Source organism: Dermochelys coriacea, chromosome 2 (assembly GCF_009764565.3).
Source record: "Dermochelys coriacea isolate rDerCor1 chromosome 2, rDerCor1.pri.v4, whole genome shotgun sequence".
Classification (NCBI taxonomy): Eukaryota; Metazoa; Chordata; order Testudines; family Dermochelyidae; genus Dermochelys; species Dermochelys coriacea.
The window spans coordinates 127,219,414-127,246,159 of record NC_050069.1 but is presented as its reverse complement, the minus strand read 5'-3'; positions in this window follow the sequence as shown (position 1 = coordinate 127,246,159).

Sequence of the window (26,746 nt, the reverse complement as noted above, 5' to 3'; positions counted from 1 at the left end):
GTATCTACCTGATATTTCTTGTTTTACACTTACATTGTAAGGTCTTTGGGCATGAGCTGTCTTTTTATTATAGTTTGTACAGTAACTAGCATGATGAGGACCTGATCCATATTAGAACCCCTAGGTGCTACAACAATACAACAATAGAAATAAATCATCATCATACAAGGGAAGGGATACCACAATTCCAAGCAACCCCCCTCCCCAAAAGCAGAACATCCCCCCCCCCCCACACACACACACAAAGAGCTCTGATCCACTTCAAGCCAGCTCTGCTTCTGACATCATCAGCAGTCAGAGCTTCCATAATGAAAACAAGTTGCTAGCTGAATTCAAGCCCACTCTCTCTGCTCCCCCCAAAATAGACAGCATCCTTCCTTTGTTTTTCTAGTTAAAAAAGAGAACATGAAACTCTGGGACTGCAACAGTGTAAAGAAAATATATGAAAATAAATAATATTAGATGATTAAAAAGCCACTTAATGGTTTTAGAGTAGTAGCCGTGTTAGTCTGTATCTGCGAAAAGAAAAGGAGTACTTGTGGCACCTTAGAGACTAACATATTTAGTTGAGCATAAGCGTTCGTGAGCTACAGCTCACTTCATCAGATGCATTCAGTGGAAAATACAGTGGGGAGATTTATATACACAGAGAACATGAAACAATAGGTGTTACCATACACACTGTAACCAGAGTGATCAGGAAAGGTGAGCAATTTCCAGCAGGAGAGCAAGTGGTGAAGGGGAGAAACCTTTTGTAGTGATAATCAAGGTGGGCCATTTCCAGCAGTTCACAAGAACATCTGAGGAATAGTGGGAAGGGAGGGGAAATAAACATGGGGAAATGGATTTATTTTGTGTAATGACCCATCCACTCCAAGTCTTTATTCAAGCCTAAGTTAAATTGTATCCAGTTTGCAAATTAATTCCAATTCAGCAGTCTCTCCTTGGAGTCTGTTTTTGAAGTTTTTTTTTGTTGAAGAATTGCCACTTTTAGGTCTGTAATCGAGTGACCAAAGAGATTGAAGTGTTCTCCAACTGGTTTTTGAATGTTATAATTCTTGACGTCTGATTTGGTCCATTCATTCTTTTACGTACAGACTGTCCAGTTTGGCCAATGTACATGGCAGAGGGGCATTGCTGGCACTTGATGGCATATACCACATTGGTAGATGTGCAGGTGAACGAATCTCTGATAATGGGGCTGATGTGATTAGGCCCTATGATGGTGTCCCCTGAATAGATATGTGGACAGAGTTGGCAACAGGCTTTGTTGCAAGGATAGGTTCCTGGGTTAGTGGTTCTGTTGTGTGGTGTGTGGTTGCTGGTGAGTATTTGCTTCAGATTGGGGGGATGTCTGTAAGCAAGGACTGGCCTGTCTCCCAAGATCTGTGAGAGTGGTGGGTCGTCCTTCAGGATAGGTTGTATATCCTTGATGATGCGTTGGAGAGGTTTTAGTTGGGGGCTGAAGGTGATGGCTAGTGGCGTTCTGTTATTTTCTTTGTTGGGCCTGTCCTGTAGTAGGTATCTTCTGGGTACTCTTCTGGTTCTGTCAATCTATTTCTTCACTTCAGCAGGTGGGTATTGTAGTTGTAAGAATGCTTGATAGAGATCTTGTAGGTGTTTGTCTCTGTCTGAGGGGTTGGAGCAAATGCGGTTGTATTGTAGAGCTTGGCTATAGACAATGGATCGTGTGGTGTGGTCTGGATGAAAGCTGGAGGCATGTAGGTAGGAATAGCGGTCAGTAGGTTTCCAGTATAGGGTGGTGTTTATGTGACCATCGCTTATTAGAACCATAGTGTCCAGGAAGTGGATCTCTTGTGAGGACTGGTCCAGGCTGAGGTTGATGGTGGGATGGAAATTGTTGAAATCATGGTGGAATTCCTCAAGGGCTTCTTTTCCATGGGTCCAGATGATGAAGATGTCATCAGTGTAGCACAAGTAGAGTGGGGGATTCGGGGACGAGAGCTGAGGAGTGTTGTTCTAAGTCAGCCATAAAAATGTTGGCATACTGTGGGGCCATGTGGGTACCCATAGCAGTGCCGCTGGTTTGAAGGTATACATTGTTCCCAAATGTGAAATAGTTATGGGTGAGGACAAAGTCACAAAGTTCAGCCACCAGGTCTGCCATGACATTATCGGGGATACTGTTCCTGACAGCTTGTAGTCCACCTTTGTGTGGAATGTTGGTGTAGAGGGCTTCTACATCCATAGTGGCTAGGATAGTGTTTTCAGGAAGATCACCGATGGATTCTAGTTTCCTCAGGAAGTCAGTGGTGTCTCAAAGATAGCTGGGAGTGCTGGTAGCATAGGGCCTGAGGACACCATCATAGGGCCTAATCAAATCAGCCACACTATCAGAGGCTCATTCACCTGCACATCTACCAATGTGATATATGCCATCATGTGCCAGCAATGCCCCTCTGCTATGTACATTGGCCAAACTGGACAGTCTCTACATAAAAGAATAAATGGACATAAATCAGACGTCAAGAATTATAACATTCAAAAACCAGTTGGAGAACACTTCAATCTCTTTGGTCACTCGATTACAGACCTAAAAGTGGCAATTCTTCAACAAAAAAAACTTCAAAAACAGACTCCAAAGAGAGACTGCTGAATTGGAATTAATTTGTAAACTGGATACAATTAACTTAGGCTTGAATAAAGACTGGGAGTGATGGGGCATTACACAAAGTAAAACTATTTCCCAATGTTTATTTCCCCTCCCCCCCCGCCTCCACTGTTCCTCACTCTTGTCAACTGCTGGAAATGACCCACCTTGATTATCACTACAAAAGGTTTTTTTTCTCCCCTGCTGGTAATAGCTCACCTTACCTGATCACTCTGGTTACAATGTGTATGGTAACACCCATTATTTCATGTTCTCTGTTTATATAAAATCTCCCCACTGTATTTTCCACTGAATGCATCCGATGAAGTGAGCTGTAGCTCACGAAAGCTTATGTTCAAATAAATTTGTTAGTCTCTAAACTGCCACAGGTACTGCTTTTCTTTTTAATGGTTTTACTATATTATAATAGTGTGTGCCCAAATGGAGATGCTCTTGATTTACATGAATGTAATTTTGGCCCTCTTTTACCAGAGGGGCCTCTGATCTTTACTGAGAGTGCTCCAGTTGGGAAGATCCTGTGTGCTGCAATCTAGCCTTAGAGACCACAACTCCTATGACGCCATGGGGAAAGAATGAGAGACTTCATCTTTCAGGGAGTGGAGGGAGAGAGGTGGTGGGCTCCATTTTGGGGAGAGGAGCGAAATTGCTGGTGTGAAGCTCTGTCTATACCAGGAGCTGCTGCTAACTGCTGCTAGGAAGCAAGAAGCTGCAGCTGAGAGCCTGCAGGGGCTTTGATCAAGCAGGGAGCTTCAGGGGTGGATGGTGGCTTCACTGGAACCCGGGGAGAGATTATTGCTGTGCTTGGAGCTGCCTGAGATGGGTCTGCAGTGAAGGACTGAGAGTAACCCCAACCCTTGTTTGGAAAAGTACTTGCAAGGGAAGGGGCACAGCTGAGAGTCTGAGTCTGAGGAGAGGCAGCATGATCATCCCATCGACCCAGAGCTGCTGACATTTGGTGGGGCCAGCTCCAATCATCAGAGGGGTTGTGGAGCTTGTTGCTTTGGTGGGACTGATGCACAGAAACAACAGAGTGCTGTCTCCAGCTGCAGATCTCCAAGCGCACCCACACAAGCAAGTGGCTAGGACTCTGAAATCCAGAGGAGTGTACGCTGTGGGGTGGGGTGGGGTGAATGGTGGCAGTGTAAATGCCAGTTTGATACATTTCATTTATTACTGTATACTATATTTGTTAATTGATTTTATTCAACTGCTCCCTGTGGATTTAAATTACTAATAGGGTTGCCAGGTGTCCAGTTTTCATCCCTGGCGGCTCTGGTCAGCAACGCTGTCTAGGCCGTTAAAAGTCCAGTCGGTGGTGCAGCTCCGCACAGGCTGCCCTGGCTCCACGCAGCTCCCGGAAGTGAATGGCAGGTCCCTGCAGCGTGTAGGCACAGGTGTGATCAGGGAAGCTCGGCGGACTGCCCCTGCCCCGAACACTGCCACCGCAGCTTCCATTGGCCAGGAACCATAGTAATTGGGAGCTGCGGGGCGCTGCCTGCAGGTGCAGACAGTGCGCACTATGCAGAGCCACTTGGCTGCATCTCTGCCTAGGGGCTGGACATGGCTGCTTTCGCGAGCAGCACAGAGCCAGGGCAGGCAGGGAGCCTTAGCCCCACTGCGCCACTAACTGGGAGGCGCCTGGCTGGAGGCCGCACGCTGAAACTCCTGCCCCAAGTGGGAACCCCCTTCTGCACTCTAAGTCCCTCCGAGACCCAGCACCCTCACCTTCTCCCCTGCCCCAGTTTGGAACCCCCTCCCATACCCAAACACCCTCCGAGAGCCCTCACCGTGCATCCCCTCCTGCACACCTGCCCCAGCCTGGAGCCCCCTCCTGCATTCTGAACCCCTCATTTCTGGCCCTCCCCCAGAGCCCACACCCCCAGCTGGAGCCCTCAGCCCCACATGCATCCCAACTCCCTGCCCCAGCCCATTGAAAGTGAGTGAGGGTGAGGGCAAGCGAAAAATGGAGGGAGGGGGCTGAAGTGATGGGGATGGGGCCTCAGAGAAGGGGCAGGGCAAGGACAGGGCCTCAGAGAGGGGGCAGGGCAAATGTGTTCAGTTTTGTGCAATTGGAAAGTTGGCAACCCTAATTATAGTGATGTTTAATCTGAGTTTGTTATACCCTGTTTCTTTAAATTGTTAAGTAAAGGTGGGCTTAACTCTGATTTAAGTCTATTGGATGTATATTATTTATAATTGGTATTATTATTCGCCTTACTACAACGAGTTTGTTGTAAGTTCTGAAAGTTCCCAATGCACACTATTGAGTGAGGACAAGGGCTACCCAGGTGGAGGCAGAACAGTTTTATTCTGCTTTTAAGCATCACAGTCTTGCTACTGCCCAAGAGAAGGAAAAGAATTCATGAACGGGAGAGGGCAGCCAGCCAGCCATTGAGCAGTGAGCAGGTTGGGAGAGTAAGTGGAGAGTTGTGTCTTAAAATACTCCCTGCAACTATTCCTCATCATCATTCCTACCAACATTATTATCTTAGCTGCCTCTTTTTTTCCCAATTGCAATAGTAGAAGTTTACCTCACTCAAAGTTAGTACTTTAAGATTAGAGATGAGAACAAATAAAAAAACCTGAATCTGAAAACCACAATTCTTTGGAAGTAATGGGGTGGATACTGGAATGCACATATAGAGCTGGATGTTATGGATGGTACCTGACTGTATAATGAGCCTAGCCAATAGCCTGTATCTGAACATGTCAACACCATAGGAGGGAGGGGAGATTTGAATTCTAGCAGTTTGGTTTAGTCTCTGTATAACACAGAAGAGTGGAATGTATTAAGCAGCTCATTCTAAAGTCTGCATAGTGCAGGAGAAAATCTTGGAAACTTCCAGTTTATGGCATCTTTTGGCAGCTCATATCATTGTGTAGCTAGGGATTCTGGGAATAAATTCCAAGGGAGATGTCATGAGTGTGTATCTATCTTATCTATATTTCCAATGTATCCATAATCATACTAGAAAAGTACCAGAGTGAAATTCTCTGTTGTTTTCAAATTTAGGACCGTATAGAGTTATTTTGTTATTGATGTGGATGCAGAACCTCAGTGGAAATCTTGTGTTTTTTGTTGAGTGTTCATAGAGTTTGTAGTTCCCACAGAGTTGTTTGAGTCCTACAGTAACCCAGGTTCCATACAAACGTTGAAAAAAAAAACAGTTATGTCCATTAGAGTTCAATCCTGCAAGCTGTTGACCATTGTGATCCTTTTCAGCAAAGCACTTATGTGTCTGCATCACTTTCACCACATGAGTGATCCCCTTGGCTTTAAATTAAGCAAATACTTAAGTGCTTTGCTGGCTTAGGGCCACGGTGCTCAGCACCTTGCACAACAAAGCCCATAAAGAGCAAAGTGGGAACTGCAGTTTATTTGAAAATGATTTAGAAGCATAAAATGTAAAATCTGGCCAGATACTTAGACACAAACATTGAAACAAACAGAAAAATAGGTAAAAGGAAGAAATCTACTGCATTTGAATAGTGTAAGGAGGAAAAAAATGTTCTAGATACTTGTACCACATAAGGCAAGAACTTCAAATTAGATATCATGTATTTCTATTTGATGCTGTGCCAAGAATGCCAGACACAAATTGAGAAATAAATGTTGATGATAACAAGTGGCTACCAAGGGAGTAGAGTAGTCAAGCTAAAAATGCTGGAAGGTGTCTTTAAGAAGAGATGAATGACTCATACACTTTGTGACAGGCGGACCAAGGCTATGAAAATTCAGTATGAATTTTGCTTTAATTCATGAATCCTAATCTAGCTTTTTAACTGCTCTCTTTGCAAACTATAAAATATAATTTAGTTTAATAGATTACAGATTTTTATGCCCAGAAAGCGGTCCTTATGATCATCTGGTGAGACTTCCTGCACAACACAGGATACAGAATTTCACCCAGTGGTTCCTGAATCAAGCCCATAACTGTGGACTGAGCTAGACTTTTAGAAAGACACGCAATCTTGATTTAAAGACTTCAACTGACAGAAAACCTACCACATCCATAGGTAAGTTGTTCCAGTGGTTAATTATCCTTACTGCTTAAAAATGTGCATCTGACTGTCTAGTCTGAATTTTTCTAATTTCAGCTTCCAACCATTGGCTCTCATTATGTCTTTGTTCACTACATTAAATAGTTTTCTACCATCAGAAATCTCCTCCCCTATATCTACTCATACATTGTCACTAAGGCTCCTCTTAACTGTATCTTTGTTAAACTAAATAGATAGAGTTTCTTCACAGAACTGGCCAGAAAAAGAAAATCCTTTCCTGTGAAAAATTTTTGCATTTTGGAAAAACATGTTCTGAACAGTGAAAAATGTCAAAACCATATTTTTGGTTTTGGTGGAACTATATGATGGGGTGTCCAACCAACTCAAAGCAGAGCAGGTTGTTAGGGCAATTAACCTGATAGGCTGCATCTGGGGGTGATCCAGGGATGGAAAGGCTAATGGATAATGAAGCTAAAGCCAGCGAGATGAGAGCAAAAGAGGACTGCAGGGAAGTAGTCGGCCATCACTCCCTGGGAGAAGGGAAGTGTGTTTGGTGATACAGAATCTGACAAGAAGTCAAAGAGGGAAGTAGCCTATAGTTAATCCCTAGGAGGAGGGAGTTTGGGCTGGTAAACCCAGAGAGGTAGGGTGGAGGATAGAGCGGAGAAGTAGGAAGAGTTCCGGGAAATGGCAACAGGATCTGGGAGCAAATATATGGTAGTTACTGGACATAAGGTCCCTGGACTGGAACCTGAAGTAGTAGGTGAGTTCGGGTTCCCCTACAGCTGCTGGAAAAATGGCAGAGAACCTGAACTGGAAGACTGTTTGGAGTGGCCTGAGGACAGGTGATCCAGTGGTACTTTGATATCCTGAAAGGGGAGGACTCTACAGCGACCTGACTGGAGGGCTGAGTCATGAAGAAGGAGTACTGTGAGTCCCGGATAGTGATGAGGGGCCATGGTAGAAGGGAGGGAGGGGAAGTCAAACCTGAATGGATCCAATACCCACATAGGAACACAAGGATGTGCCCGGGATGAATGGAGATCCCACTACAAAAGGGTTTGGGAAAAAAATGTTTCAGAAAGACTGAAACTGTCTTTTTTGGTTTCTTGGCCGCCTGCCATTAAGTCTTTGTCCATTTCCCTTGTGAAATTGTGAAACCTGCCCAGTTTCTCAGAAGCTTTGACATCTAGTGTTGGCAGGGAGTTAGACTAGATGATCCTGGCAGTCCTTTCTAACTCTATGGTTCTATGATTCTAAAATCCCACTGAAAAAGTTGATTTTGTGAAATTGATGTTTTCTGATGGAAAAATGTTCTGTGGGAAAATTTCCAACCAAATTAATAAATTGCACCACCCCAAGAAAAGCAGAGGGAGATGTTGTGATATAGAGATAAATGTGTAAGGGACAGTTCCCTCCCTTTTCCTCTGCAGGCAGTTTGTGTGGTGGTGGTTTAGTAACATGTTGCTTAGCTATATAAGCAATAAATTAGAATACTCTTCATTCTGGCATGTTTGGGGGACAGAACTAAACCTCCATCCATCCCCTTCCACTCATCACCCACCTGCTCCAGGCAGAGAGTAAACCACTATCCAGCTCTCACTTAACCCCACATGCCCAGACCCAAGGCCTAGGTAACCCACACACAAACTGCCTTTTACTTCCCTGGTTGGGTGTGGAGTCCAAGTTATGATCTACCCTTACCTATTTTGGGAGAATCTAACCTATCTACCAGCAAAACTACAAAAAATAGTGACCACGTGTTGGCATTCTGAACTTGATGATTTCAAAACCACTTCCTCGTCACTGTTCAATTCTTTATTTCTAGCATTCAGTGGTGGTGGTAAAAATCTTTTAATCTCCGGTCCTATGACTTAGAACAAACAAACTAAATAAATGTTAATTGCACATTAAGTTCTGATTTGACACTGAATATTCTATCTGAAAAATATATTTTCTGCCTTAAAAATAAACATGAAATTAAAGTGGCAAAAATGCCCAGGATGCATATTCATATAAGAAACAAATACAAAGATTGAGCCATAGATGAAAACATTATATTTTTGCACTCATGAATTCAAGCTGTCATGATTCTGGCTTTTTTTCCTAAGAGAGTATACTCTGAATGAAAGGTAAGTGAATGTCTCATTATTTAAATTAATGCAAGCTCTCTGGCAGCTAAGTTAGAACAAACAACCAAAATATTTACTAAGGATTTTAATATGGAGAAAAGGTCAGAACAGATTTTCTAGTCACAAATAATATCTGACATACGATCCAGGAGACAATGACCTGTGAATGAGGATGGTGTAATCCTTCAAAGAAAAAAAATCTATTCTCTTATGTAATTTTCATAAGGACAGTCATTATTTATTGGCTAATCTAATGTTTAGCATTGAAAAGTGCAGTCTTAACAAGGTCTTTGCTGCTTCTTTAGTCCACATTTGTATTATACCGTCAACCACTGAATAATAAAAAGGGCTTGAAAAATGTCAACTCTAAGCCTTATGTTTCTCAAATGCTCACCCACACACCCCTCTGCTTTCTAACTATGGCAAATTAGCTTCAGTCTAACAATAACAAGCCTAGGTAATATTCCATCTTTTACTGTCTTTCACCTGGTGCTGATATGCTGTTTTGATCAGTATTCAGCAGAGCACAGTGATTGTGTGCAGTCATTATCTGGTGTGGGCTTTGACTGTTGACAGCGGTTAAAATAAATTTCATTGATTTATTAATGAATATGTTCATATGCATATTTTTGAAAATGGGAAGAAATAGATACAAATGTTTAGCTTAGTGTGTCACAAAATTATCTAAAAAGAAAAGGAGTAGTTGTGGCACCTTAGAGACTTAGAAATTTATTTGAGCATAAGCTTTCGTGAGCTACAGCTGAAGTGAGTTGTAGCTTACGAAAGCTTATGCTCAAATAAATTTGTTAGTCTCTAAGGTGCCACTAGTACTCCTTTTCTTTTTGCGAATACAGTCTAATATGGCTGCTACTCTGAAACCTAACAAAATTATCTATAATAGGACAAAAAATCATTTTTTAAAATTCAGAAATGTCAAGTTGTTAAAGGTGTAATTTTTTAAAATTGGCTGGTGGTGCAAATGGTTATTCAATCATGTCTTTCTTGCATATACATGAAAATTGTACCTAGCTTCTTCTGACCACATTTCAAAAGATAAAATTGCCCTCTAATGGAGAAAATCTCTCTTATGCAGATTACACATAGGCTATGCCTCACTAGGACCCAGAGCTAGATTTCCAAAGACATTTAGGTGCCTAAAGATGCCAATAGGTGTCAAGTGGGGATTACCAAACAACTAAGCCAGTTGGGTGTCTCATTCCAGTTGACTGTCAAATGGAGTTATGTGCCTATCCTGTTCAGGCACTTTTGTAAATTACCAAGCTGCATCTTTAAGCACCTAACTAACTTTGAAAATCTGCCCCAAATCCTTTGGAGGTCTAGGTCCAGAAAATAAGATTTGATTGGAAAACTTTAATGGAAATTCAATGTTACATGAACATTGTGCTGGCCCTCTTCACAGATATTAATTTCACCCAAATGAATGAACTGAAGAATCCATACAACTGACTTGGCAGTTGGAAACTTCTGGAATTTGAGCATTCTGGTGTGAGCATAATAGACAGTATTCTCTTTTTTTCAAGTGACTTGAAATTTGAATATCATGAGTGAAACTGTGGCTCCATTGAAGCCTTTTCAATGTATATTGCTGTTGTGATCCACTAACAAAACAAGATACATTTGCTCTGCTTAGATATTGCAAAATACATTTGATTCAGTAGGATCTTGGTTTAGAACTCTTGACATAGACATAAGCAAAGAAATTTAAGGCTCAGGATTAAAGATTGGAGTTTCAAAGTCATTTTAGCAAAAGAGACAGAAAGAGATTTTGTAATACCGCTGAGGAATATTTGCACTGTTAGTTTTTGTTTACCACTAACTAAAGATGCAAGAATAGTTGTTTCAATCATTAAAATATCAGTTGGAGAAGGTACCAATAACATTACAAATATATCTTGATGTTCAATATGACTTGCTTTCCAGATTTATGATAGCACAGGCCTGAATGATTACCCATCTCAAGAAGCAAGATGTGTTACAAGCAGGTTAACTAATCTTTGGTTTCATCCACTGCACACTGGCAAAATGTGTTAAGGTCAAATGTCTCTCTTAAAGCTATATTTAAAATTGTTTTTATATGATGCACTGGGTCTTTAAAGTGCAGATATAGATGTGTACACTTGGAGTTGAGTTGCATGTGCTAGGAGAGGAACACAAGTGACAAATTGAACACAAGAGCATAAAACAGCTGTTAAAATCAGAAGTCAAGGTCTCAGGCTGTGCATTAGTGGTCCTGCACAAGTTCTGCTTCACCCATTAACATGCATTTTTAAATCGTGCTGCAGTCCATGAAGATTGTCCCTCCCACAATAGGATGGGGAAACATTCTTCAAAGGCAGAACTCCCTGCTCCCCTGATCATGCAGATATGGATGGGAGCAAGGGGGACCCTTAATGTTTTTAGTACCTTGTTCTTATATCTGATCTACTGCTACTTTTTCTCTTACAGGAAAATTAAAAGAAAATAAACTAAAATAAAAAGAAAACTGCACTCCTTTGCACTTTGTTGATACCAACTGCAGCCTTGTTGGATCTCTGCCCTATCCTCTTTCCTGTTGTTGAACTTCACAGCTGTCTTCCAGTAAGGTAAATGAAGCTGATGCATGCTTTTTACTCAGTCTTTCTTTTAGACAGAACTTCAGTATTTGGCCCATTGGTCCAGATCCAACACCCATGGAATCAGTGGAAAGACTCCCTTAGACTTTAATTGGCATTGAGTCAGGCCCATGATGTTTAAAAGTCATGTTTGAACCTTATGCCAAATGTGAAAATATGAATATATTAAATGAGCACATGCTTTGATAACATAGGTATGCATTAATCTCCTCTTGAAATAAATATGTTATTGTCAAACTTTTTAATATACTACCATCTCCTATTTATTTTAGTTTACTCTATGATATGTCTTTCAAAAGAAATACTGAAAGGTGTATTTCCACCTCCTACATCTTGCTGTAATACCTTATTGCTGTCAGCGATTTTAAAACCTAAATCCTTATTTGTTTGTGAAACTCTGTATACAGTTATACTGGAAAGGAATTAATGCAACATCTGTGGAAAAGCTATAAACTACAAGGGGAACATAGCTAATATTCTTATAGGCATAGAAGATAGACTAACAACCACATCATGCTGTTTCCTGTGGAATTGCAATTTAGCTCAGATGAACACTAAGCACTCACACAACTGTTGACAATATACTGTGCCTGCAAGGGTGAAATTTACTCCTATTAGAGGGCCTGCGCGTAGTCTGTGCACCATGTAAGTTCTCAAAATAGGCCTCATGTGATGCACAGTCCTGGTGCATTACTCTGAGTTTCATCCATTGGTAAGTACTTGCTCACATGAGTAGTCATATTGATTCCATTGGCTCCAACAGGAGTATTCACATGGGTAAGTGTTCAGTAGCATAAGTAAGAGTTTCTTAAAGGGCTAAATGTTGTCCTCTTTCATTTTTACATTTGTATTATATGGTGCATTAAGTCTTTCTGAATTGCTAAGGCTTATACATTGATGTTTCAGAAGCCAGACTATTAGATGTGGAAAAATAGCTTAGCAATTGCAGGATGTCAATCCTGCATGCACACATTTATCTAAGCCACTGTGGTGGGGGAGGGGCTTCTAAAGGCACAGATATCTTGTAGTTAACAGCTATAGTATCTTTATTTCAATCCTATATTGCTCTAATACAACAGCAATCAGTGCCTGGTGCTGAGTACAGCCTGGCACCCCCTATAGTTCAGCCCCCACCTTTGTCTCTGTAGACACTCCCACATCTTTACATAACAATAGCAACTGCTCCACACAGCCAATGGTCCTAATGTTTTTCATACCTTAGTCCTCTTTTACATAATAGGATCACACTTCCCTGTGACCCCACTTACCATTTAGCAATATGGGAGAGGCATAGGGGGTCACAATCCTCTGTCACCTGTCTGTGAACCTCCATTCTAGGCCATGTATCTACTGGGAAACCAGCATTTCCTTCTCTACTGCGGCATATGTAGTATCCCAGCCTCCTTAAAATCTTGTAAGGTTTCCTAGACTTTTCAAATACTTTGCAAATTCAGATTAAGCTTAAGTACTTTATTGACCATCAACCACCCACCTGCAGCTCCTGGCTTTTTCTTGGAGGTCTCTTTTCCAATTACCAACTATTCTCATTCCGTTTACATTATAAGAGCTGAGGAGGTATGGCTGCAAGCAATGGCGGTTTTATATTGATGTCTGTATAGTTTATATTGCCTCATATGTGGCCAGGGATAGGAGAGGTTTTAGCAGGGATTTACATTAATAAAATGAAAGCTTTAGGATATCACTTCAAAGGGAAATGTCAGTAAAAGCTTATCCTCTCTTAGTTGCATTGGTAGCAGAATATTAACACCATTGATGTAGAAATATTGTAGCTGGAGGCTTAGGACTGCATCTGGTGATGGTGAAAAAATAATTTGTAGGCCGTGTCAGAAATGGCTGTAGCCATTTAAAATGAAAAGATACCGAGTGTAGTGGGGTGGCTACCCTGCTCCTGAAATAGAAGGGGTTAAAAGCAGCCCTGGAGAGGGCTGTGGCTGGGGATGGGGTGTGGCCCAGCTGTGGCTGCTTCCCCAGTCAGGCCCCAGCTGGCCTGTATAAAAAGGCTGTGAGCCAGAGGCCCAAGGAGGCTCTCTCCAGGATGGGAGAGAGCAGGGCCTGTCTGCCTGACAGGGTACTGAGGGTGGTGCAGTGCTGGGGAAGGAGCAGGTTAAGTGGGGGGTGCTCTGGGCTGGCAACTCCCCAGGCTGAAAGGCCTGGTCCAAGGCCCATAGAGGTACTGGGAGGCAGAGGAAGGCAACAGGTCCAAACCCCCTTGCCTATGATGACTGGCAGTAGCCCAGACTGAGGCAAGGTGGGGATAGTGGGTTGGGGGTTCCCCAGGAAGGGGAGACCCAGAAGCAGAGTGTGGGGGTAGTGCCAGGGGGCAGAACCCCAGAGAAAGGGGCATCGGGGTCTGTGAGGGACACGGGGGGCCAGAGCTGTGTGGATCACCGGCCTGCAGAGGGCCCTCCAGGCTGGAAAAGAGCTAATTCTCCAATGACCAGCAGGAGGCGCCGCAGGGGTGAGCCTGCTCCTTTACACTGAGGAAGGAGTGACTTTTTGTTGGAGCAATGAATTCACAGAAAATATATTCCACCTGCTTATTTAAAGTGCCCCAACTCTTCTGAGATTTCTCAACAATACCATTGCATTACTAGCACCCTGCTGTCACACCCCTGTGAAATGCTCAGTATGATTTTACTTCTGATAGTGCAGTGGATTTTTTCCCTGTCTGTTTCTGTTGTTATGTTTTTAAAATAAAAAAGTGTCACAAATAATTCAATAATGTAGCTAAGTGAGAAACTTGTGAGAATTTTCAAGATTTGAGACAGTTTCCCCATTTCATATTGGTACAACATGTAAAAATCTGAATAATTTTAATGAAGCAGTTATACCCTTCCCCCAGAAAAAAAAGTTAATTGCAATGTTTTGTTTTTATACATTTGATTTTTTTTTTCACTTTTGACCTTCTTAATTGTTCTAAATCAGAGATTGGCAACCTTTGGCCCATGGCCCGCCGGGGGCTTATCATAGAATCATAGAATCATAGAATATCAGGGTTGGAAGGGACCCCAGAAGGTCATCTAGTCCAACCCCCTGCTCAAAGCAGGACCAAGTCCCAGTTAAATCATCCTAGCCAGGGCTTTGTCAAGCCTGACCTTAAAAACCTCTAAGGAAGGAGATTCTACCACCTCCCTAGGTAACGCATTCCAGTGTTTCACCACCCTCTTAGTGAAAAAGTTTTTCCTAATATCCAATCTAAACCTCCCCCATTGCAACTTGAGACCATTACTCCTCGTTCTGTCATCTGCTACCATTGAGAACAGTCTAGAGCCATCCTCTTTGAAACCCCCTTTCAGGTAGTTGAAAGCAGCTATCAAATCCCCCCTCATTCTTCTCTTCTGCAGACTAAACAATCCCAGCACCCTCAGCCTCTCCTCATAAGTCATGTGCTCTAGACCCCTAATCATTTTTGTTGCCCTTCGCTGTACTCTTTCCAATTTATCCACATCCTTCTTGTAGTGTGGGGCCCAAAACTGGACACAGTACTCCAGATGAGGCCTCACCAGTGTCGAATAGAGGGGAACGATCACGTCCCTCGATCTGCTCGCTATGCCCCTACTTATACATCCCAAAATGCCATTGGCCTTCTTGGCAACAAGGGCACACTGCTGACTCATATCCAGCTTCTCGTCCACTGTCACCCCTAGGTCCTTTTCCGCAGAACTGCTGCCGAGCCATTCGGTCCCTAGTCTGTAGCGGTGCATTGGATTCTTCCATCCTAAGTGCAGGACCCTGCACTTATCCTTATTGAACCTCATTAGATTTCTTTTGGCCCAATCTTCCAATTTGTCTAGGTCCTTCTGTATCCTATCCCTCCCCTCCAGCGTATCTACCACTCCTCCCAGTTTAGTATCATCCGCAAATTTGCTGAGAGTGCAATCCACACCATCCTCCAGATCATTTATGAAGATATTGAACAAAACGGGCCCCAGGACCGACCCCTGGGGCACTCCACTTGACACCGGCTGCCAACTAGACATGGAGCCATTGATCACTACCCGTTGAGCCCGACAATCTAGCCAGCTTTCTACCCACCTTATAGTGCATTCATCCAGCCCATACTTCCTTAACTTGCTGACAAGAATGCTGTGGGAGACCGTGTCAAAAGCTTTGCTAAAGTCAAGAAACAATACATCCACTGCTTTCCCTTCATCCACAGAACCAGTAATCTCATCATAAAAGGCGATTAGATTAGTCAGGCATGACCTTCCCTTGGTGAATCCATGCTGACTGTTCCTGATCACTTTCCTCTCCTCTAAGTGCTTCAGGATTGATTCTTTGAGGACCTGCTCCATGATTTTTCCAGGGACTGAGGTGAGGCTGACCGGCCTGTAGTTCCCAGGATCCTCCTTCTTCCCTTTTTTAAAGATGGGCACTACATTAGCCTTTTTCCAGTCATCCGGGACTTCCCCCGTTCGCCACGAGTTTTCAAAGATAATGGCCAAGGGCTCTGCAATCACAGCCGCCAATTCCCTCAGCACTCTCGGATGCAATTCGTCCGGCCCCATGGACTTGTGCACGTCCAGCTTTTCTAAATAGTCCCTAACCACCTCTATCTCTACAGAGGGCTGGCCATCTCTTCCCCATTTTGTGATGCCCAGCACAGCAGTCTGGGAGCTGACCTTGTTAGTGAAAACAGAGGCAAAAAAAGCATTGAGTACATTAGCTTTTTCCACATCCTCTGTCACTAGCTTGCCTCCCTCATTCAGTAAGGGGCCCACACTTTCCTTGGCTTTCTTCTTGTTGCCAACATACCTGAAGAAACCCTTCTTGTTACTCTTGACATCTCTTGCTAGCTGCAGCTCCAGGTGCGATTTGGCCCTCCTGATATCTTTCCTACATGCCCGAGCAATATTTTTATACTCTTCCCTGGTCATATGGCCAACCTTCCACTTCTTGTAAGCTTCTTTTTTATGTTTAAGATCCGCTAGGATTTCACCATTAAGCCAAGCTGGTCGCCTGCCATATTTACTATTCTTTCGACTCATCGGGATGGTTTGTCCCTGTAACCTCAACAGGGATTCCTTGAAATACAGCCAGCTCTCCTGGACTCCCTTCCCTTTCATGTTAGTCCCCCAGGGGATCCTGGCCATCTGTTCCCTGAAGGAGTCAAAGTCTGCTTTCCTGAAGTCCAGGGTCCGTATCCTGCTGCTTACCTTTCTTCCCTGCGTCAGGATCCTGAACTCAACCAACTCATGGTCACTGCCTCCCAGATTCCCATCCACTTTTGCTTCCCCCACTAATTCTACCCGGTTTGTGAGCAGCAGGTCAAGAAAAGCGCTCCCCCTAGTTGGCTCCCCTAGCACTTGCACCAGGAAATTGTCCCCTACGCTTTCCAAAAACTATTATCCTGGCGGGCTGCATGCCAAAGGTTGCCAATCCGTGTTCTAACTCTTTAAAATAAATCAACTAAAATTTCAGAACAAAAAGTTGAAATGTTTTGTTGCAAAAATATCAAAATGGGTCTTAAAAAAAATCTGGAGATTAGACAGAATTGTCCTTTTCCCCTGAACAGTTCCAGTTTTGTCAGAAAATTCCTAACCAGTTCTATTCAATAACCAAACATATTTAAAGAAAAAAAATGTCACATTACTAGATAGACCAATGTAACATTATTAATCAATATTAGAAAGAAATAACAAATATATTCATCATTGTGGGCCACCTTTTGCAAACGTTATTCATGCTAAGTGATATTCTATTTCAGAAGTAGACCCATTAATTTCAGTGACACTACTCAGGTAATAAGAACCTGCTCAAGGAGTGACAAAACTTGTGCACAGTAAAATGGACTATCACATGGACATTATTCACAGATTTTGGTTAGATATTAGGGAAAAAAACTTTAAGGGTAGTTCAGCTCTGGAATAGGTTTCCCTGGGAGGTTTTGGAATCCCCTTATTTTTAAGAACAGGTTAGACAAACACCTACCTCAGCAGGGGAGTGGGGGCCTGGACTTGATGATCGCTCAAGATCCCTTCTAGTCCTACATTTCGATGATTCAATAGGGACATCCAGTTAACAAGTAATTAGTGAAAATAATTTTGAATGTGGAGCATTTGGTTTAAGGGGAGGAAAACTAGTGGCTGTTTTGTGCACATTGATTTCTTCATTTTCCAAACAGTTGGGTGTTTTATCGCATATCTTCCAAATACATAAGGCAAAGTCCATTTAGCTTTCTTTTTCAATGGCAGGTTTAGAAGCTTAGTCAACCCAGTATTGCCAAACCCAAGCATTGAGAAACTGAGCACCAGACATCAAAAATAATGATAGACTTGTGGAGAAGGCTGTTAGACCTCACTCTGTTCTAGGTCAGAGAGACTCCACTATGCATTGGCCCCAACTGACAAGCAGCACCCCTCCTAGCATGATCTTGGGAGAGGAGCCTACAGCTTCTAAGACTAAAGACTTGTTATCCAGAGCTTTGCATGAAAGCAAAGGACATGCTCATTGTTACAAGGAAAGACCCCCATCTAGGTTTGTTCCTAAAATAAGAGGTCCCCCATGCAGGTCAGGAGAGCCTTCACATGAAGATCCTAAGGACTCAGGACCATTTAAAGCTCCCAAACAGGAAGATAAAGGACAAAATAAAAAGGATCCATCATTCGGTTTGAGACTCCATCTCCTAAACATAAAGACAGGCATCCGCCAGCTCCATCTAAGAGTTTGGGATCTGACTCTTCAGCGGTACCAGCCAGTCCTTCGAAGGATCAGCCAACCAAAATATCGCTGGACACATCAGAACCACTGGTCATGAACACTGGGACATGGGGACACTTATTCAGTTCTTCCAGGGAAAGATTAAAATATGTTCTGCCACCTATATGTACTTTTTCCTGTGTGTCACATTTTGGGAATAAAAATGGATTTTTATGGGGAACTAATATTAACCTGCTTATCTAAGGGCTTTAGAAGATCATGATATCCAGAATGGTGATTTCTTGCACTATGAACTGAAAAATGTTTACATTTAAATAATTTCTTGAAAAATCCAGTTAGAGGGGCCAAACGGAAGACAGACTGGAAGAAACTCAGTAAATGCCAGAAGCTAGAAAAATCAAATATTCTTAACAGCCGAAGCTATATTATCTTAAACTGCTATCAGGTCTCACATGATAATTATGATTGGATTATGGGAACCAGCTGGTGTTTGTGATTCAGTAAGTGACATTCTTCTCTAGTGTGCAGGGCGTAAGTCACAACATACACCAACAGTTATAGGAAGACACTAGCCTGCCAGAGATGTCATCTTTCACATTACATGTAACATCAGGATTCAGACTACTCATCGGCATCTAAAATCTCATAGCAGTTTTTGTAAAAGTAGGTTTATTTATATAGTCAAAAATCTAACTTGGATAATTACTTTCTGCTAATCCTAAATTCATCCTATATCTATTTATATTTCCTTCATTTCTTTTTTTTAACCTGCTCTGAACTGTTTGACATTTCACCACAGTGAAATTATATTCAATTGTGCTTTTCAGTGATGAGAGAGAGGTAATTCTTTTTTGCAGTATAGAATATGAGGGCCATTTTGTGTCTCATTTTTCTGAAACTACAATAGAAATTGTACCAATATAAGTGAGAGAAGAATTTGGTGTATGGTTTGTTTAAGCGGTTAGTAGCATTTGGAAGGTGTTTGGGGCTCCATATGTATACAAAACCAGGATAAATATAATCAATTGATATTTACCCCCAGAACAGCACCTTAAACATGTCATGTTAATCCAATCTCATTTAAACTCACATCCAACAGGCCTGATTATTTATTGTGGGGACTTCAATACAAATTTTGAATCCCTAATTAAACTGGCTCTGCACACCAACAGAGAAAAAGTGTTCCTGTTCTTCAATGAACAGTTCTCTAACAGTTCTCTTCTTTCATGTCTGTTCCCAGATTATTGATGGTTGGTGATGCTTAAAGCCCCAGTGCAGGAAAGCTCTTAAGCTTATGCTTAACTTTAAGTCTGTGCTTAACTACTTTGCTGGAGGAGAGCCTTCAAAAAACCTAGATATTCACTAGTCTCATTGTAAATTACATAGTTTTTAATTTCCATGTTATTTATGGATGAATGCACTACTCACTTACAAGACCTATATTATCACATATCATATCAATGTATTTCTGGACTGGTGAAATAACCCCTTCACTACTTGTATATAACCATAACACACACATAAATGAAGGATTCCCAGATATCTGTTCAAAAACCAGTAATTTAAAATTCTCATACAAGAATACATAGAAGATTTAAATATATATAATAGTACTAATGAAACTCCCTTTGATTCCCAAAGTCTTAGATACGTGATATCCTGAAACAACACTTTAAAAGATAATTGTGACATCAACATCTTCTCCTAGAATGGGCATTAAAGGAATACCAAATGAATATAATAAAATTAAGATTCAGAACACAGAGAGAGTCTCCCAAATTAAACCAAAGTTAGATCTTTACCACAATGAAAAGTGATTTGTATTTCACAATAAGATTCTTTAAATTACACCATACATCAAGCAAAACGTTTCTATATAAAAGTTAGCAAGACGGAATACTTATTAAAGCAATGAGAAATAACATTCAGAGTGAATCCACAGACTATCACTAAATAATCAATATAAACTTTGCTGAGTAATACAAACAAGTGTATACCTCAGAAATAATTAAAAATAGAGATGAAGAAAATTCAGAATTTCCATCCCATGAGAAATCCTCATACTTTATCTGTAGAAGTCAACAAGAAATTGAAATTTTAGAGGTTTTTGTTTGTGGGAGGGAAATTCCAAGAGGTTTTAATTTGGAAGTATCAGAATATTTTGTTTCAAAATTTGTGATCATTCCCCAAATCCATAGGTTTATTTTTGGTTTGCTGAATTGACTCGGAATGTCAGTTCCCATTCAGTTGTATTTTTCCCTAATGTGTCACATTATCTCATAGGAGCTGTAATTCATAGGAGCTGATGCCCCCTTTATCTCCTATACACCAAGCTCCTTGGGCTGAACAACAGCTCCCATGATGCACCCAGAGTCATGTGACTCAGATGAGCACAACACCACTTGGTCAGAGGAAAATCCACATTGCATTATTGGAGACATAGTTCTCCAGGGAGTCTGGCAATCAGAGAGAATGAGGGCCCAAATTACAACTCCCATAAGAGAGTATACCAATAGGGAAATGCAATTCTCTTAAAATGACTTAAAAGTAAACTTTTCGTGGAAGTTCAACAAAAGAAAATATTTAAATTCAAGGCTGTAGTGACTAGAAATGAAATGTCGATTTTGATTTTTCCAATGGAAAATCAAAAATTTTCAGGAAACTTGAAATTTTCCTGAAGGAAACTTGAAATTTTGCAACAACTGCATTTTCTGTCAGAAAATCATTCTGATGGGAAATTCCCAACCAGCAGTAATTTAAAAAAAAATTCTATCTTATATGAAATTACTCAAACTAGAGGAACAGTTAGAGGGTAGTTGTGGCCTTTAAGGAAGTTGGGCTTAGTCTCCAAATGTCACTAATCGGTTGTCCTCCAGCTTATGCTGTGATGCCAGGTGGTATCTGGAAGATCACCAGGTTCTCACAAAAAACAGAAGGTTGGCTGTAAAGGAAGATATGGGGGGAGTACGTAGACTCCTGCAGGAGTTCCCGGTTCAAGGGAAGTTCATATGCAGTTCCCAGGTATGTGGCCTGTAGAGTGCAATGCTATAGGGAGCAGGCTAGAAAGGAGTTTAAGAGCTTGAAGGAATAGGTCCCAAAGATGACCCTGAGTCAGGGAGAAAGGACATAATTAGCATGTTAAACTTACTTTAAACAGTTTATTTCTCCTGAAAAACTTAAACCATAGACCTGAAGAAAAGGGAATGAAATCCTGTGGCTGGTCAGTATTCTTTGGTGTACGGGTCTGTGTTAGCCCCCTGTCTTACAAACAGCATCCTTGTTGTTTAAAAAAATGTTTCTTTAGCAAAAGTCTCCTGTGAGCATGCATCCTCACTCTTAGCATGCCCCCTTGTTCCTGGATCTGGCATTGCAAGGGGTTCTCGACTCTGGAAATCCACTATGGGATCTCCCACAATGCATTGGGCCTTTCTCAGCCTTCATCTTCTCTTGACTCTCCCTCTCAGTGCTCAATGACTTAGACTTCCAGCTAAGTTGTATAAATTCTACACCCCTTCTGAGGAGCATCAACAAGGTGAAATAAAAAGTCCAAACAAACCTTCAAACTAATAGCCCTTCTGGCTTTCAGGATTTGCCTCTCAGGCTTCAGTATAGTTCCTTGTTGCCTCTATTTCAGGGCTTCTCCCGAGGAGCTCACACCTTCTTCTTGTTATTGTTACCTATCTGGTCTCAGGTCTTTCTGGCAAAGAGAAGCTCTATCTCTTCTGTAGTCTCTCCCCAGCTGAGCCCCCTTAGTCTACTTATACAGCCTAACTCTTCCTCCTCTGGCCAGGGTAATTAGTTAATCATGCATCCCACCAGGTTTGGAGCACAACTAATTGGAGTTCTTTCTATTGCTTTGCAGGTGATGGGGGTTAACATACCGACATATGTGTAATGAAATCTGAAACATGGCTGTCATGAAACCCTTATGTACTAGTGATGAAAACAAAGAGAAATTCGCATCTGAATCTCCCCAGATTTGGAGGAGTGATTTCTGATCTGTTGGTCTGCCTGCAAAAATGAGAGATTATGTCAAGGTTTTATCAAATTGTCTTTTCCTAGGATTTTTACAGGCTTCTAGAATTGTTTGCGTTCTCACATGCGCAGTAATTGCCATCTTTGCTCTGCAGGTAACAGTGATTCTACAAGAGCAACATATGTCTCCATATGTTGAAATGCATGGAATTAGAAACAGATCCGAGCTATAGATCTTCACTATTTCACTTTTGTGTTTGTGGGTAATAAGGTCTAAAGCTGATTATGCAGATGGCTGATTATCCAGATAGGGTCGAGCTACCCAGTCCAGATCCATTTCCAAACTTTCTAGTTATTTAGATCCAAAGTTTTGGTTTCGGCTCCTATTTAATTTCAAATTACACAGAAAATATAAATGACCCAGCATGTAAAGCTTGCTGGAATCGTATTCAACAGACCAAAGATTTTACACTTTTAGGCTTTTCTTGTGGACCATTACTGATCTTTTCAAATGTATTTGTTATTTCTAAGTATTCATCAACTAGTTTGGATGAATCATTTTCAGACTATAGATGGATTGCAAATAGAATGTATTGACTATCAACTATGTGTGACTGGTTAGCTGGTAAAATTTCTATTCTTGATTGGTTCACTGATTTTTTTTTTAAACAAATAAAGAACAGTGCAATTCTAGTATCAATTATTCATGATGCTTTCAGAATTCACAGATGTTTCATGAAAATGTTCAGCTATCCAAACTTTCATGAATAATTACAGGTATGGCCCATGAAGAACAGTGCATTGAAGTCAACTGGTATATTCACTAATATATTTAAAAACCGGTTTTCTTTCATTATTCAACCAGATATACTTGATAGTTAATGCACACTGCAGTGGACCTAATAAAGTTTAAACTGAAATTGTTATGTTGTATGATGAAATAAAGTACATCTTTATAAAAGAGCAAAAATTTGTGGAATTAAACTTTGCCTTATTGAATTAGATATAGTATCTTTTATATATTTCGTGTACTATCTGGTAGATAGTGGACCAATCAATTTTTTACAATGTTAAATAAATCTCCTAGTAAAACATACTGTATTAATATTAAATCAAATATGTTTAAGCAATCAAACTCTACACTGAAAAATACAGGTAGTTAAAAGCATATTTTTTTCCAAGCCTTTATTTAAATTTTCTTCAGTATGAATTTGAGGTATGTATAGACTTGTGATATGCAGAATTATTCCTTTGACAGCTTTCTCTTACAAGTTTTTCTCTATTAGATAGTCATTTAAGAGGGGTTTATCAAATCTGATACTGAAATTGCTGAATGGTGGTGCACTTGATGCTGCACGTTCTTTTCAGCTCTTTAATTATGGATGCAGAGGCATTGTTAGTGAAGGAATATTGTGAGTCAAATATTTATGTGATGACTAGTGAATTGTTCAAACATCTGTATATTCTAACACTTAATGAAATGCAACTTTCTATTGTATATTCATGGCAATCTTTGCTTTTTATTGTCACTGACAATTTTCTTTGTTTAATCTGTATAATATATTGCTTAGGATTTGTCTTTTTAAGCAGCCAACATCAAAACTGTTAACAGCCCCAATTTTTTGCTGTCAGGTGTGTTTTCAAGTGTTTTACTCTCATTGGTTGTATTTAACTGAGGCATTGTCTATAATTTTTACATTATTTTCCTTGTTTGTTTCCCAGTCCTCTGGTCTTGAAATTAGTCTTTGCAAGGTGCTCAGATACTATGATTATGGAGGCTATGTAGATAGACCTAGCCTATCATAATTTCTGCAACCCGACATTCTGGATGTAATCCTGCATCCCTTACTGGCATGAGATAGCACATCAAGCTGCACCTAATATCATTCCACTAGCCCCTTTAGTTGTATTTCTGCAACTTTAAGAAGAGACCATGCCATGTAGAATGGGTGAACACACTCCGGACCTGACATTTCCACCACATAGACCTAAATATGTAGTAGTCGTGAAGAGTTTTCCAAGGGCTTGAGTGAGGGGTAACATGCTACACATTTTTTCCTTCCACACTTCTCACCATTACAATGGCTTTTCCTCCCCTTCACAAATACAAATGGAGGAGAGCTATCTGAGTTCGAGTTCTTCCTCAGACAAAATACACACTGACTTCAGTGGGAATTTTGCCTCTGAAAGTGTTCCAAACAGAATTTAGCCCAGCACATCTATGGATGAAATCCTAGCCTCATTGTAGTCAGTACCAATGCCCCTGAAGGCACTGATTTCAATGGGGCAGGATTTCATTCTATGTATTATACCAGCTGCTCCATGTGAGGAATTTGCGCACAAATCTGGTCCACATTAACAAAATTCCCACAACAGAGACAAATATGTAATTTTAAACATAAACCCCCACTCCAGTTCCCTAAGAATACTCTCATTTGTGTTGAAAACCATTTATAGTCAGGGATGCTCTAGATTTACATGGTCCTTCCTCAGCACAGTAGACTGGACTAGATGACCTTTTGAGTTCTCTTCCAGCCCTACATTTCTATGATTCTGTATCATTTTCCTTTTTGGATTGTTTCTGCGGTGATCAAGAGCTGGGATGGAAATACATTAGGAGGAAGGCGAGTACTGAAATAAAACACAGCTTTGTTACTTCAAAGGATTATTAAGAGCTATTTGTAAAGGTGGGTTTTTTTTGCATTTATGATATTGCCATTTACAGTGCTTTAGGTGTGATTAAAGTTTTCCATGTGTAAAATGTTCTTCCTGAGACTCTACCTGGGTAAATGGCAGATAGTGTTTTTATCAGGATGGAATGAGAAGGCATCCATCACATTGTTCAGAACACCTCCTGTGTTTTCACCTTGTCCCTTCAATGAACCGAGAAGTGGAATTACCCAGCAAAACATCCACCCAATTGTTTCTTATTACAATGTATAAATGCCCCAAACTTTAGACCAAATACGTTCAAACAGACCCATGGTTTTATTTACTTATCTATATTTTATTGTCACATCCCTGTGTCTTAAACAAATAATAATAAAAAAGTAGTGCACGGCTGGTACAGCATCATTATTAGGGTAAAGAGGAAAATATAGACTTACAATGAGCATAGTCAAACATCACCAATATTATAGAGAGTGTCAAACATGCTAATATGTTGTATTTTTAGATACATTTATAAAATCACTTGCTATTTTATATTGGGCTAAAAATGTCCTAGGGTAAATTTTCAATTAACCTGCTAGTAGGGCTTTGTCTATGATTTTTGCCTTTGATTTGAATGAAAATCACATAGCTTAAACCCCACAGATCTCTGTGAAATTATGTCCCTAATTCATGTATAGAAAAGTTTGATGCGGCAATGCAAGATCTTAATAGACCAAACTGTGTCACCCTAACTTGGAGGCAGTAGGGACTTTCTGGGTATAGATCTCCTCCATTGCATTATGAAGAGGGATCCTGTCCCTTTTGCAGCATAACAGGACCCTACAGAGTTGTCTCTGTGGGACTGGAAACCATGGCAGAGGGGGAAGAGAACTGAATAGCCCTGCACTGAGCAGAGGTGATTGTCTCCCCACTGGACTTGCTGAGGTTAGGTAGAAAATGGGACACATCCTGGGACTGTATAGCCTTTCCATGGTAGAGAACCCACTTTAAAAGGGCTAAAGAGGCAGCCATGACGTTGGGATTATAAAACTGGGGGAGAGCAGAGGCACTATACCACAGGAGAGACAAGTCCTCCTCACCGGCAATGGAATTATTTTTCCTCCCTTGTAGCCCACTTCCAAGGGTTGTAATATTTGAAGGAGTGCTCAAGAACAGCACCTGCCTCACATGTTTCTTCCCTGAGAACTAGTAACATGGTTGTCAACAGAGCTGCATGAATAATGGATTTTTTTAGTTCTTTGGCCATTCTTCATATTTTATTTTTAAATTGGGGTTGAATCAAAAATGAAGTTTTTCAAAAATTTTGGTGCATGTAAATCTTTTTTCAAAAAAGTTTCTTCTCAGTTGTAAGCATTTTAAAATATATTTAAAAAGAAAAAGGAATTTCAAAATGAAAAGTCATTTAAAATAAAAAAAACATACATTTCATTCTGAAAACATAGAAACACAGTTTTTGACTGTTTTTCAGATTTTTTTCAAGTTTATTTCAACCAAAACAATTCAGCAAAATCAACACAGATTGATTAAATGTTTCAGTATCACCAACTCTGCATATTTTGCCAAAAAAAGTTTTGATACAAAAATATGTGCCCAGCTGTAGCTGTTGTCATGTAGTTGCTGATACTATAAGACAGGGTTGCGCAAACTTTTTGGCCTGAGGGCCACACTGGGGTTGTGCAACTGAATGGTGGGCCGGGTAGGGAAGGCTGTGCCCCCCAAACAACCTGGGTCCCTCCCTGTTCCAACCCCCCCTGCTCCTTGACCCCTGACCACCCCCTCCAAGGACCCCCACCCTTAACCACCCCCCCAGGATTCCACCCCATCCAACGCCCCCTGTCCCCTGACTGCCCCTGGGATACCCTGCTCCACACCCTCTTACCGTACTGGAGCCAGCCATGCCACCGTGCTGCATGGCAGGAGCAGCGGGCCAGAGCGCTGGTGGCGCTGAGGCTGCTAGGGAGGGGCCGGGGCGAGCCCCCTCAGCCGGGAGCTCAGGGGCTGGGCAGGATGGTTCCATG